At 33.5% G+C, this 14,659-nt stretch overlaps 1 protein-coding gene across 1 annotated transcript in view; it reads right to left on the reverse strand.

Moving 5' to 3' along the window:
• Positions 1–14,659, reverse strand: part of ERCC6L2 (ERCC excision repair 6 like 2) — a 160,982-nt gene that overhangs the window by 18,291 nt on the left and 128,032 nt on the right.

The following is a 14,659-nucleotide window of genomic DNA, read 5'->3' on the forward strand; positions in this document are numbered from 1 at the left end:
ACTGATTTCTATCTTGACTTTAATTTTAAAACTCCTATGCTCCTATGATTTAATTCCTAAATCAAGGTGAGATGAAAAAAGAAAAAGAACTTTTAGACAAATATATTTAGTTAGAATCAATGCAAGTATGATAAATAAAATGCTTTTTATACTGGTTTTGGAATTAATTTGATGGTTTTCTAGTTTTTAACTGTATGATTCATTAATCCTCTCATTTTCTCTTGTGTTACTATGAAAGTATATTAGGAATGCTTTAGTAACATTGCATAGATTTTTGTTATGTAGTCTCACTATTACCATTCTCCTGAATTTTTTGCTACTATAATTTAGCGTTCACCCTGATTATTACATAGATTTTATTAAAAAAATCTTTTTTAGGTCGGAATATTTTGTTCATATTTCTTTTACTGGATACAATAAAAGACTATTGTGTCAGTATATGTAAAGATCTGTAAATTTTCATTTTTTTTATGCACTTATTTTATACGATCTTTATGTTTTAGTAAATGATCAATTATTTTCATGGGAAAATGAGAAAGATACATATTCTTTAAAATTCTTTTCAAACATGTCAATTAAAAGCTTGTTCTTCCCCCATACCCCCACATTTTGTTAAAGCCAGTTATTTTTTTTTTTTAGTATATTTTTGTTGAATTTGAGAAGACTTGAGAGGGAAATGTCTCCTATAATTATTGCATTCTTTCTGGGCCTTTTCTTATTTCATTAAGTCTTAAGGAGCCAGGTTCCCATGCTATTTGGTAAAATACATTTAATATTGATATTCTTTATTGTATAGTGTCATTAATCAGAATGAGGGTTTCCAGATTATCTTACCTTAATGGTATCTATGTTCACTATTCCTTTACTTTCCTGAAAACATGCCTTTAATTCCTCTTTTTATGAATTCATATGATCAAAACAGTCTTTATTCCAGCCTATCGCCTTGAATTTATATGTTCCCTATGGATTAAATATGCTTCCTGTAAGCAAAATAGATCCTCAGTCCCATCCCCAATCCATTTCAAAGGTGAAGTCAGACTATTCATGTTCATAGTTATACTTGTTAAGTTTGGTTCTCTCTTCTCAGAAAGTCCTGTTATTTTATTTTTTTAAGAATTGGCACAAGGTACAGATTGTCTTGCTTATAATAATCTAGTAGTAATCACTGCCCTCTGAACCTACCCAACGAGAAGTAGATTATACTTTTATTAATCTTTTTTTCTCTTTCTCTACCTAGCTCAGAAAATGGCATAATTTAGGAATCACTTTCCCTTCACTCCCAACATTTGCACATTTACATACATATCTCTTTGATCAACTTTCATTCATGATGTCTGATTTTAAGAAATAACATATACATTTTCAAATCATATTACAAAACAGTAATCATTAAATCTTTTGGTTGAAATGGTGTAGATAAGATACTAAAGGGAACTATGGGGCACCTAGGAAGTTCAGTGGACAGTGTGTAGGGACATCTTCTTGAGTTCAAATCTGGCCTTAGGTCATATACTAGCTATGTGATCCCTAGCAAGTCATTTAACCCTGTTTGCCTCAGTTCCTCGTCTGTAAAATGACCTGGAGAAGGAAAGAGTAAGCCATTTCATTATCTTTGTCAAGAAAACCCCAAATGGGGTCACCAAGAGTATGGCATTACTAAAAAACAGTAACTATAAATGTGTTAAAAAACGAGTGTTAAATACTTCTTCAGGGCTTCAATATCTCTACAATCTGAGATTTCACTGGTGTGGATACTCCACGTTCCCTATAGATTTTTGAGAGTGACTGAGGCTTGTAAAGAGCTTTTAAATATATATTCGATTTCTAGAAATCTGACATTTTGAAAGTATTATACCACAAAATAGTTGATAATCTTCTATCTCTCCCTCTCAGTTGAAGGGTTAGATTGAAAAGAGATGGTTTTACAATCTGAAAATTTTCCTTATTCTAGTCTTGCTATTAAAGCAGTGGGAGATATCTGAACTGAAATAAAAACTCTAATATAGGATACATTCTTAATATGTTGTGTGATGATACTCACTAACCAGAGTAGTTCAATTAAATTCAACAAACATTTATACAGTGCCTATTATGTGCAAGGCCTTATATAGGATGCATTTGCAGAGATTAGTATAAAACAAGACTGGGTGTGTTGAGGAAAAAAGAGAGATCTAGACAAAGGAGTTTAAGAAAATCCAAGGATAAAAAGAATATCTTCATTTGGGTTGATCAGGGAAAGAGCAAAATAAATACATTTTAGTTTTAATAGCACAATGTCTCTCCATATAATAGATATTGAATAAATGACTTCTGAATGAATGAATGAAGATGACACACAAAAACTTTTGTATAATAGATAACTTGAGAAGTGATCTTTTTGGATACAAAGGGATTCTTTGATTTTTATTGAGAAATATTTGTTAACTAAGCATTGGAAACTCAGTGAACTACTTCACAGAACAGCTAGAGGGCAAAGAAATTTAGCTACAGTAATTTTTTAGATTTATTGATGTTAGATAATAAGAGTAATAAAAATGCTTGGGTGGAGCAGAGTCATTTCTTTGCAATGTTCTGTTCCATGTTCTTTCTCCATAAGGGTGGGGGCTATATTAGTAGTCAATGCCAAAAGATGATTAATCCCAAGTAAAGATAATGTACAATGAGCATTTATGTGGTTTATAGACTGGAAATCTCTTATATCTATTTATAGGGAAATTGTCATGTAGGGGATTAACTCTAGGAAGAAACTAAGAACTTCACTCATCCCTAGTTTCAGATAATAAGTAGTCATGATTTATTTTTTTTTATTTTGAACTTAAGTATGAGTCTTTTCATATACAGAAAAGATCAGAAAATGAAATTATTAAACTATGAACTCCTTTTACATGGTTTAAAAAAGTACATTAAAAGGGGAGGAGACAGATGGGTGGCTCAGTGATTTGAAAGCCAGGCCTGGAAATGGGAGGTCCTGGGTTCAAATTTGACCTCAGACACTTCCTAGCTGTGTGACCCTGGGCAAGTCACTTAACCATCATTTCCTAGCCCTTATTGCTCTTCTGCCTTAGAACCAATATATCATATTGGTTCTAAGACAGAAGGTAAGAAGTACGTTAAATGTAAAAGAATAGTAACAACAACAAAAAAAAAACTGCCCTACTAGATGGTGTAGTGAAATAGAATTTTGTGACTCATGAGGAAAAGAGCTGAGTTCAAAATTGACCTCAGACATTAACTAGTTGTGGGAATCTGGGAGAGTTACCCAATCCCTGATTATTGTACTTTCTTCAACTGTAAAATGGGGATCACGATAGCATCTATTTCACAGAGTCCTTGTGAATTTCAGATGAGGTAATATTTATATAAGGGTATTAGCACAGTACTTGGCACATAGTAGGTGCTAAATAAAAACTTGACTCCCTTTCCTATTCCCCATGACTCCTTTGAAACCTCCTTTTATATTTCACCGATCTTTTCTTTTTTTGTTGTTTGCACTGCAATACTTATCAAATGAGTTTCATCAAAACAAACAATAAAGGTTTACGATTTGTAAGGTGAATACTGACTCTGCTGGATATGAGAAAGGAGACAGGGTCTTTGCCTTATATTTTCACGATTGTCTCTAAATGGATGGCTTTTAAATCTGTATCTCTGGCCATAGGCTCTCTTGTGAGCTCCAGCCTCACACCAACACTGCCTATTGAACACTGACTATGGACATCGAAAATCAGCATGTTCAAAACAGAACTCATCCTTTTCCTTCCAAGTCACATTCTTCCAAACTTTTTTAAAATTTCTGTCAATGGCAACACTATTCTTATCATCACCAAGGTTCTTTATTTAATACTAAGGGATTTCTGTAGCAATTTGATTCATCTACTAAATCTGTAGAGTTATTTAGGTAGTCCCATAATTTCTTCTTTTTCTTCTACTGACTACTACTACTACTACTACTACTACTACTACTACTACTACTACTACTACTACTACTACTACTACTACTACTACTACTACTACTACTACTATTATTACTACCACCACTATGGCGCCAAGCTAGCATCTATATAGTATTTTAAGGTTTGCAAATATTACCCAAAAATTATCTCCATTTTTTTCTCACTACCACCCTGGAAGGTAGATTATGCTACTACTATTTCCATTTGACAGATGATGACACTAAAGTAGACAGGGGTTAAATGAGTTTCCCAGAGTCACATGGCTGAGGCCATACTTGAATCCAGGTCTTCCTGACTCTGGGTCCAATACTCTGTCCATTCTACCATCCAAATACCTTGTAACACTGACAAATACATCTTGTTTTATTATACATTCATTTATTGTACTTTGTGGATACTGTGTTTTTTATACCCTGAAGGTTTGAGGCAGTCCTGTGTAGAGCAAGTCTATAGGCCAGTTTTCCACTGCATGTGCTCCCATCATGCCTCCATGTCACATTTAGGTCATTCTTACAGTATTTTTTCATTATTTTTATATCTATTATGGTGATGTGATCCATGATCTTTGATGTTAGTATTATATACATTTTGAGGTGCAAACCACACTATAAAAGACATAAAAGTCTGTGTGTTCTGACTGTTCCATTGACTGGTCATTTCCCATTTCTCTCCCTCTCCTTGGACCTTCCTATTCCCTGAGACACAACAATATTGAAATTAAGCCAACTAATAACCCTGCAAATGTTCAAGAGAAAAGCAGAGTCAATTGATGAGACAAACTTCATTGTCCTCTTATTTTAAGAAATTGCCACAACCACCCCAAATTTCATCAACCATCACTATGATTAGTCCTCAGTCATCAAAATCAGGGTAAAAAGGCAAAAAGCACCAGAGAACAGATTATGTTTCTTGCTGAAGGCTCAGATAATAGCATTTTTGGCAATAAAGTCCCCCCCCCCCACAAACTCTTACCTTCTGCCTTAAATACTATGTATTGGTTCTAAGGCAGAAGAACAGTAAGGGTTAGGAAATTGGGGTTAAGTTATTTGCCCAGGGTCACACAGCTAGGCAGTGTCTGAGGCCAAATTTGAACCCAGGACTTCCCATCTGCAGGCCTGGCTCTCAAATCACTGAGTTGTCCCCTCCATAAAGTATTTTTAAATTAAGGTGTGTACATTATTTTTTAGACATAATGCTATTGTGTACTTAATAGACCACAGTATGGTATAGACATAACTTTTATTTACCCTGGGAAACCAAAAACTTTCTGTGACTTCCTTAATGTAATATTTGTAATTGTAATTATACATTTTAATTTATCTACCTATACTTCTGAATGTCTTGTTTGGTTAATTCCCAGATATGTAATATACTGTGTTATAGTAAATGGAATTTCTCCTATCTCATTCTCCTGGTTTATGATAGTAACATACAGAAAAGCTCATGATTTTTGTGGATTTCTTTTGTATTCTACTACTTTACTTAAGTGATTAATTGCTTTTGATTATGTAATATTATCTAATTAAACCATCATCTATGATATCATCTGCAAATAAAGATATTGCTTCCTCTTTGTCCCTGCTTATTGTTCTAATTTGTTTTTCTTTTTTTATTGCTAAGGGAATCTGCACTTTTAATGGAAGTTTTTCACTAGGAGTTCTGAAAATTAATGAACTCACAGGTTCACCTTTTCCTCTTAGGCTCAGATTCAGCATTCATTTTCAACCAAACCTGTGACTTCATCAGTTTAGGGAGGTCCTAGTGAAGATTTTCCTCCACCAATGGAGATCTTATTTGCAAAATAAACTTCATTAAGAAATGAAAACAAAAACCTCTTGCCTATGTACATAATATGAAGAGATTATTTTGAAAGTATTCTCTCAGTAGGAACTCAGTTTTTAACTCTTGGAATGGCAAGATTTTAATGTTACTGTATCTATTTAAAAATTCTTTTGAATTCTTATGGGTATATTTTTTCTGAATGAAACTTATGCTGCCATTCTGTTCAATTATTATAATTTCTAAATTCTAAACTAAAATAATTATTATACTTTCTAAAAGGAAATTATGTTGGAGATTTTTGCAATAGAATTATAGTTCTCTTTAAAAAGTTATAGGGGAAAAAAGTTAAAAAAAAAAAAAGGTTATAGGGGGCAGCTGGGTCGCTCAGTGGATTAACAGTCAGGCCCAGAGACAGGAGGTCCTGGGTTTAAATACGGCCTCAGACATTCCTAGCTGTGTGACTCTGGGCAAGTCACTTATCCCCCATTGCCCAGCCCTTACTGCTCTTCTGCCTTAGAACCAATACCCAGTATTGATTCTAAGACAGAAAGCAAGGGTTTAAAAAAAAAAAAAATTACAAGCAATGAGTAACATTCATCTAGTACAGTGATTCCCAAAGTGGGTGCTACCGCCCCCTGGTGGGTGCTGCAGCGATCCAGGGCGCAGTGATGGCCACAGGTGCATTTATCTTTCCTATTAATTAATATTAAAATTTTTTAAAAATTAATTTCCAAGGGGCTAAGTAATATTTTTTCTGGAAAGGGGGCGGTAGGCCAAAAAAGTTTGGGAACCACTGATCTAGCATATACAAATTTCTAGGTTCATTACTATCTCTGGCCTATTTCATCCCCAACTAATCCATGCATGTTGGGCTCCCTGGTATGGGGAGTGACTATTCAAGGTTCAAGGTACTTTATGAGTTTGTACTCTTAAAAAATGTAGTTCATGAGCTTCCATCAATGGTTTTTACACTCAGTCAATCAGTGAGTGATTGAAAAAGCATATTCTGATTGTGGTATTGTGGCATGGAGATGACCCTGGATTCTTGAAAGTTATATTCAAGAGACTTTGAGTTCTAGCAGGTTCAATCATGTTGAAAATACTTCGTCTGGTTGATACAAGAGAATGAGTCCATTTTTGAAGGACGAGTAAAGCCAGTTACAAAGAAGTACATCACCAATAGGCTGGACACCTGAAATGAATTATTATTATTATTATTTGGCCTTGGTAACTCACGTAAATGGCTCTTGGTACTCTGTGATCTCCTCCCATTTCTGCAGTGATAGTGGAAAAGAAGTAGGAAAGGGGTCAGAAGTTGCTAATAATCAGATTTCTTTAGATTGTCAATAAACTGCTGTTTGACTGCTGGGATTCAAAAATGTGATATTGTTGTCTAAAAACCAATTTTAGTGGAAATATTGACAAAGAAGCTAAATCTTACCAATCTTGACATTCTTGGTCTAAACAAAACTAGAAAAAAAATGTTGAAACTAAAGAGAAAGATGGCTCCCTGAGCAATTTGGAACTATACCTAAAGGACTATAAAATTGTGCATATTCTCTGATCCAGTAATGCCACTATATCCAAAGAGATTATAAAAAAGGAGAAAGGACCTACTTATACAAAAATATATATAGTAGCTCTTTTTGTAGTGGCAAAGAATTGTAAATTGAGGGGATGTCCATCAATTAGGCAATGGATGAACAAATTATGGTACGTATTTGATAATGGAATTCTACTGTGTTATAAGAAATGATAACAAGATTATTTCAGAAAAAGCTAGAAAGATCTGTAGGAACTGATGTAGAGCAAAATAAGCAGAACTGGGAGAACATTATACACAGTAACAGCAGTACTGGACAATGATCTGTGAAAACTTGGCTACTTTCAGTAATGCAATGATCTGGGACAGTCCTGAAAGACTTATGACTACAAATGCTATCCACCTCCAGTGAAAGAAATGTTGGAATTGTTTTTGATATCAATGATTTTTTGGTTTTATTTTGGGGTTTTGGTTATGCATAACTTTGCTCTTACAACAATGACCAATATGGAAGTGTTTTGCATGACAATTGTCAAATCCTGGAAATGGAGCACTAAACAACACCATAAAGAATTAAACAAATTATATTTTAATAGCTAATAAAATGCTTATGGAGAAGGCAATGCCAGTTTAGGATATTAACTCAACAATAAATGATATGTGCTAGGTTGATGGACAATTAATTATTAGTATTAACATCTCATAAATCAGAAATAAGCAGTGGAGGGAAAACCAATTTAACGAAAAGTGGGCAGGATATCTAACTAGGCAAAATAATCTCATGGGCATTCAAAGTTGAAAAAGAAAGGAAGATAACAAACAGATGAAAAATGGAAAAGAATTACAAAAAACATTTAAACAAACTTTTCTTCATTAAGGATCATAGAACCACTACACTTAGACCCTAACATCATAGTTCCAGATTTCCTTAAAGAGGAGGTACGAATGACAATAAGGAGAATACAGGGGAGGAAATAACTGAATTAGACTGATTACATAGGATTGCAACACTTTAGGCAATACAATTGTGACAATATAGAAAGTACTAGAATACACCAAAATACAAAGTGTTAGAGGGAAAGATACTAAAAGAAGGTGAAAAAAATTCAGGACCTTATTAAATAGCAAAAAAATGGTGACCAAAAAACTTTACAACTATGTATATGTGTGTGGCTACTCTCTCATCTAAACAAAATCTTTATGAAAGTCATCTAAACACAAATCAAGATGATATTCAATGAGGGTATTAGAAGGGAATAAGTAATCTTCTGCACGTGACATTCAACAGTGGTCACATCTTTACTATTTCACAAGTCATAAATGAATGAAAGATGTAAAGAATACAAGATTACATTGTAATTATTGCTTGTTGATTATTTTGTAAAAAGCATTTCATTCAGAAGAATGTCACTTTTTAGACCCTTTCGAAACAAGGTATCTCTCATCCAGAGATCAAGATCATCCAACAGAATTTCTGTAACAAAGTGGCCCTTGGTCAATGACTATATGATAATAAATAGGAGCAGCTAGGCAATATAATAGATAATTACTGAAGTCAGGAAGACTTAAGTTCCAATTCAGCCTCAGACATTTAACAACTGTATTATTCTAAGCAAGTCACTTAATTGCCTCAGTTTCCTCAATCATAAAATGGTGATAATTGCATCTACCTCCCAGAGTTATAGTGAGGATCTAAGGAGATGATTTTTATTAAATGCTTAGTATAGTACCTGACACATGGTAAGTACTTTAGCTATCATCATCATCATCATCAAATATCAGGTGAAGCATAAAACATGGGGATATATGCTGGCTGATGGTACATATTACTATGATGGAATAGTAAAAGAGTATAGGTAAAAGAGGGATTACTTATGGATAGTAACTTGCAACATGCTTGTTTGTGGATGCCATTATACTGATTAGATCATACTCCCAGGACTCCTGGAAGAAATCTGTAATCACTCAAAGAGGTAGGGCTTGCTTATCCATATAGGAAAAACCAAGTGGATAAGTAATATTTAGGAAGGGTTGTCCTCTAGACCTTGTCCAATATACACATACCTGGGCCAATCAGTGAAAATGGACAGTAAGTTGAGTTAAACAGGAGGAAAAGAATTGACTATATTATTTTCAGAAACTATAAAGTTCTTTTACTGATTTCAAGGTTTCCATGAAAGTAAAAGCCCATATTTTCAATAATATTATACTAGTATTTGTAATATATCAGTGAGGTGTGGAACACAATTTTTTCCAAAGAACCAAAGCTGGAAAAAAGTTAAGAAGACCTCCAGCACACTGAATAGCCCTGCAGAGAGGTCACTTTGAGACAAGAGTCACACAGGTTTGGCAGGTAATAATTTGTATCATTGAAGGGAAGTCCAAATTTGATGAGATCAAAGTTCCATCTGAGTATCTGAGGGAGTCAGTTAGTTAACAATTATTTCAAAGCAAAGACATTTGTTAAAATGTTATAGTCTGAACAACAGCAATAAAACATCTCTATGAACCTGTGGTGTACTCCCCTACACCAACAAACATAGTGAATACATGTGACAAAACAATTTATATCTTGGCACTAAAGGGCACTTCTGAAAGTCTTCTCATGATGTATTCATAGGAATAGTTCTTATACCAGGTGAGTCATCCTGGGAAGCCCTTTAGGCCTGAGCCTTTCTCTCTGTTGCTTGCACATAGTCCAAACTTGAGGTCACCCAAAATCCTGGCCTTTGGCAATATCTAGCTCTTCTGGAAGGAATGGGAGAATATATCCTAAGACTAGCAGTAATCTTGGTTCTGGATTCAGCTATATCCAGAATAAGATTCCTACTCCTAGGAATGGGATCTCAGCTCCTTTCTACCTAACTAAAGTCATGTCTTCTGGCTTCCTAAGGCCATGTGCTTCTGCTAAAGAGGCCACTGTTTAGGAAGCATGAAGTCCCCAACTCCACCCTGTTCAATGCTCTCAGAGGTACAAGAGAAAAGGTTACAAATATCAATGGGATATCAGCATTATTTGTCTATGATTTCCTGAAATAGTGTACTGAAGGGCTTTGTTCTATTCTGTTTTTCTGAGATACCATTCTTAGACAATCATTTCTCACTGAGCAAAATGCTGAGCAGGTATACTTGTATTAGTCTAGTCCACTGTCAAATGCATTAATACTTTCTTATGCTTTTTTTCCCTTTCTTTATATACTATATCAGTTATGGGATCAGTTCAAGGTTCAGTTCTGTATTTGTAGAGCACTAAAAGCAGTTCAGTGTATAAAGGAAGAAGCTTTATTTGCCAACCCTTTGTGATCAATGAAAATAATTATAATAATACATACTAGGATTGTGTCCTGAGTTAGTATAGCTCCCTTTCAAAAATTTTTACAAGAAGTTCCACATTTTCTTAATCACATTAACTCACTCTTCCTCACAAAATCTCTTTGAAGTTTAATATTTAAGGTTTCTTATTGTCTTTAACTAAGGAAGAAAATAGGAACATATTTCGAGTCCACTCTGAATTTTCTATTCTATGAAGGTAGTAATAAGGCTTACTCATTAAGTGACCTACTGAGATTGAAAACTAATCATTATTGATCATTTTTCCAAAGATCAGTATGTGAAAGACATGTCATGACCTGAATTCATTATGTATAACTATAACTATAAAGTCCGAGAAACACTAAAATGGACACACACACACACAAATGAATTCTTAACTACAGAAATAAAGTTCATTTTTAAAAAACAGACCAAAAGGATTAATTCCATAACATGCTGAAAGCATGAGCACATTTACAAACTAATTGTATGACCAATTATTTTAAAGCATGACTCTGTTCACTATCTTAAAAAATAATTCAATGAAATGCTGTATCTGTTCATATTCTGCTCATTGCAAACAGCCTATCCTATCATTTCTAAATTCAAAAGCTATATAAACACACCACAATCAAACCTACTACAGTTAATAGAAATCCCTTATTTAAGTAATCTGTAAAATGCTCATCTAATACAAATACAAAAAAGAGGAGTTCTTAATAACACAACTTTTTGTATTTACAGTATTCTCAACGGTACTTAAACCTGCACTGGGTATACAAAAGACACTCCCCCCAAAACCCCCCAAGCTGACAGCATTCTTAGTTCTCTCATTTACACCACACTGCAATAACATAAAGAGGGGTTTACCATTAATCCAGGTTTTACTACAAAGCATCCCGTTATTTCTCTGTCAAACACTGGCAAGAGTGCCAAGTGTCTGTCATCCAATTCAGGGGATTAAGTCTTCTTTTATAGTGTGATACTTGTACCAATTTATAAAAATACAGATATAGTTTCTTAGACTTGGTCACAGTCTATATTTTGGCCTGGATTCTTGCCACAGAGGTTGAATATGACAGCTGGCAGGAAACTGAGGGGAGAATATATCCTCCCCTTTTCAGTCACCACATTTCAGTTGCCATAGTGATTAATCCTCAATTGAATGCTGTCTTTGTATATTTCTTTTCAGTAAAACTTTAAGTAAACTTAAGTTGAAAACATTCAGTTGTTTGAAAAAAAGAGAGGCACTACATTACAAACAGGTACAGTAAGGTTTTGTGACATACTCCGCCATATTAAAAGAGCAAATTAACTTTAACAAGGGTTATCAACTCCTTTAAATTCTTAAATATCTCCTTTCCTTGCTTTTAAAATATTGCTGTATAGGGTTTTCCATCTTGCCTTGTCTTTTAAAATGCGCTATCTTAATAAAGATCTCGAAAGCACCTAACTGTAATCTGAGGTAAAGCTTTTATTTATGTACAATGTAGTAGTTAAAAAGGAAAACTCAATATTTTACAAGAATCAACTTCAATTTAGTATACTGGATTCAATATTTTAATGAATTTCTACAAAGCATTAATTTTAGATTGAAATGAAAAATAGTGCAAGCTAAGAGAAAACATTAAGAAAAATATACCTAAAGACAGCTCAAAGCACTCTGACAATAAACTGCAGAAAGGTGCTGATCTGCTTTGTGTATGAAGTACCTCTATTTGCCATGTATGAAGATCCTTATACAAATGAAAATACAGATTATGTCCTTACCTCAATTATCAGTAAGATTAAAGGCTCTTTGGTAAAAGTTTGAAATAATAATGGATAATATATAGCTTTTTTTTTTTATCTCAGAGATGCTATGTACACAAAAAAGAACAGTTCTATAAGACAAAGGAGAATGATTTTTTACAAGATTTTTTTTGGTTTTGTTTTCATTTAAAAATATTTTCTTTTTGAAATTTGATTAAAATATTTCACCCAGTATATTTTAAAGGAATTTCACAGTCCTCCTTCTTCACCTGTTTTTTTCCAAAATAGTTTATACATGATTAATCTAATAAAAAAAGGAAGAAAAGAAGCAAATTAACAGTATCAAAGATGAAAAGAGTGATCTCACCTTAATGAAAAGGTAATTATTAAAAACTATTTTGCCCAATCTGGGTGAAATGGGTGAATATTTACAAAATATAAATTACCTAGATTAACAGAAGAGGAAATAGAATACTTAAATAATCCCATATCAGAAAAAGAAATTGAACAAGCCATCAAGGAACTTTCTAAGATAAAATCCCCAGGGCCAGATGGATTGACAAGTGAATTCTAGCAAACATTTAAAGAACAATTAACCCCAATATTATACAAATTATTTGACAAAATAATCCAAAAAGGAGTTTTACCAAATTCATTTTGACACAAATATGGTACTGATTCCAAAGCCAGGCAAACCAAAAACTGAGAAAGAAAACTACCTACTAATCTCCTTAATGAACAAAGATGCAAAAATCTTAAATAGAATACTAACAAAAAGACTACAGCAAGAAGTCACAAGGATTATTTGCTATGACCAGGTGGGAGTTATACCAAGACTACAAGGATGGTTTAATATTAGGAAAACCATCCACATAATTGACTATATCAATAATCAAACCAACAGAAATCACATAATTATTTCAATAGATGCAGAAAAAGCATCTGACAAAATATAACACCCATTTTTATTGAAAACATTAGAAAGTATAGGAAAAGAAGGGCCATTCCTCAAAATAATAAACAGTATATATTTAAAAACATCAGCAAGTATCATCTGCAATGGGGACAAGTTAGAAGCCTTACCCAATAAGACCAGGAGTGAAGCAAGGATACCCATGATCACCTCTATTATTTAACATTGTACTAGAAACACTGGCAGTAGCAATTAGAGAAGAAAAAGAAATCAAAGGGATTTAGGTAGGCAATGAGGAGACTAAACTATCACTCTTTGTAGATGATATGATGGTCTACTTAAAGAATCGAAGAAAATCAACTAAAAGGCTAGTGGAAATAATCAACAACTTTAGCAAAGTTGCAGGGTACAAATAAACCCACATAAATCATCAACATTTCTTTTTATTTCCAACAAAATTCAGTAGCAGGAATTAGAAAGAGAAACTCAATTTAAAATCACTCTACACAATGAAAAATATTTAGGACAAACACAGGAATTATATGGACACAACTACAAAACACTTTTCACACAATTAAAACTAGATCTAAATAACTGGAAAAACATTAATTGCTCATGGGTAGGAGAGGCAAACAAAAATGGCAATCCTACCCAAATTAATCTATTTATTTAGTGCTATCCCTATAAAACTACCAAAAAACTTTTTTATAGAATCAGAAAAAATTATAACAAAGTTCATCTAGAAGAACAAAAGATCAAGGGAAATAAAAAAAAAAAAAAGTGAAGAATGGGGGCCTAGCAGTATCACATCTTAAACTGTACTATAAAGCAGTGGTCATCAGAACAATATGGTACTGGTTAAGAGACAGAAGGGTGGACCAGTGGAATAGACTAGGGGTAAATGACCTCAGCAAGCTAGTGTTTGATAAACCCAAAGATTCCAATTTTTGGGACAAGAACTCACTATTTGACAAAAACTGCTGGGAAAATTGGAAAAAAAGTATGGGAAAAATTAGGTTTAGATCAACATCTTATACCCTATATCAAGATAAATTAAAAATTGGTAAATGACTTAAATATAAAAAGTGAAACCATACGTGAACACAGACTAGTATACCTGTCAGATGTGTGGATAGGAACGAATTTAAGACCAAGCAAGAGATAGAGAACATTACAAAATATAAAATGAATGACTGTGATTATATCAAATTAAAAAAGGTTTTGTACAAACAAAACCAATGCAACCAAAATTAGAAGGAAAGCAACAAACTGGGAGAATACTTTTATAACAAAACTCTCTGACAAAGGTTTAGTTTCCCAAATATATAAGAAACTAAGTTAAATTTACAAAAAATCAAGCCATTCCCCAATCGACAAATGGTCAAGGGACATGAATAAGCAGTT

The sequence above is a fragment of the Gracilinanus agilis genome, chromosome 1, assembly GCF_016433145.1.
Source record: "Gracilinanus agilis isolate LMUSP501 chromosome 1, AgileGrace, whole genome shotgun sequence".
NCBI classification, from domain to species: domain Eukaryota; kingdom Metazoa; phylum Chordata; class Mammalia; order Didelphimorphia; family Didelphidae; genus Gracilinanus; species Gracilinanus agilis.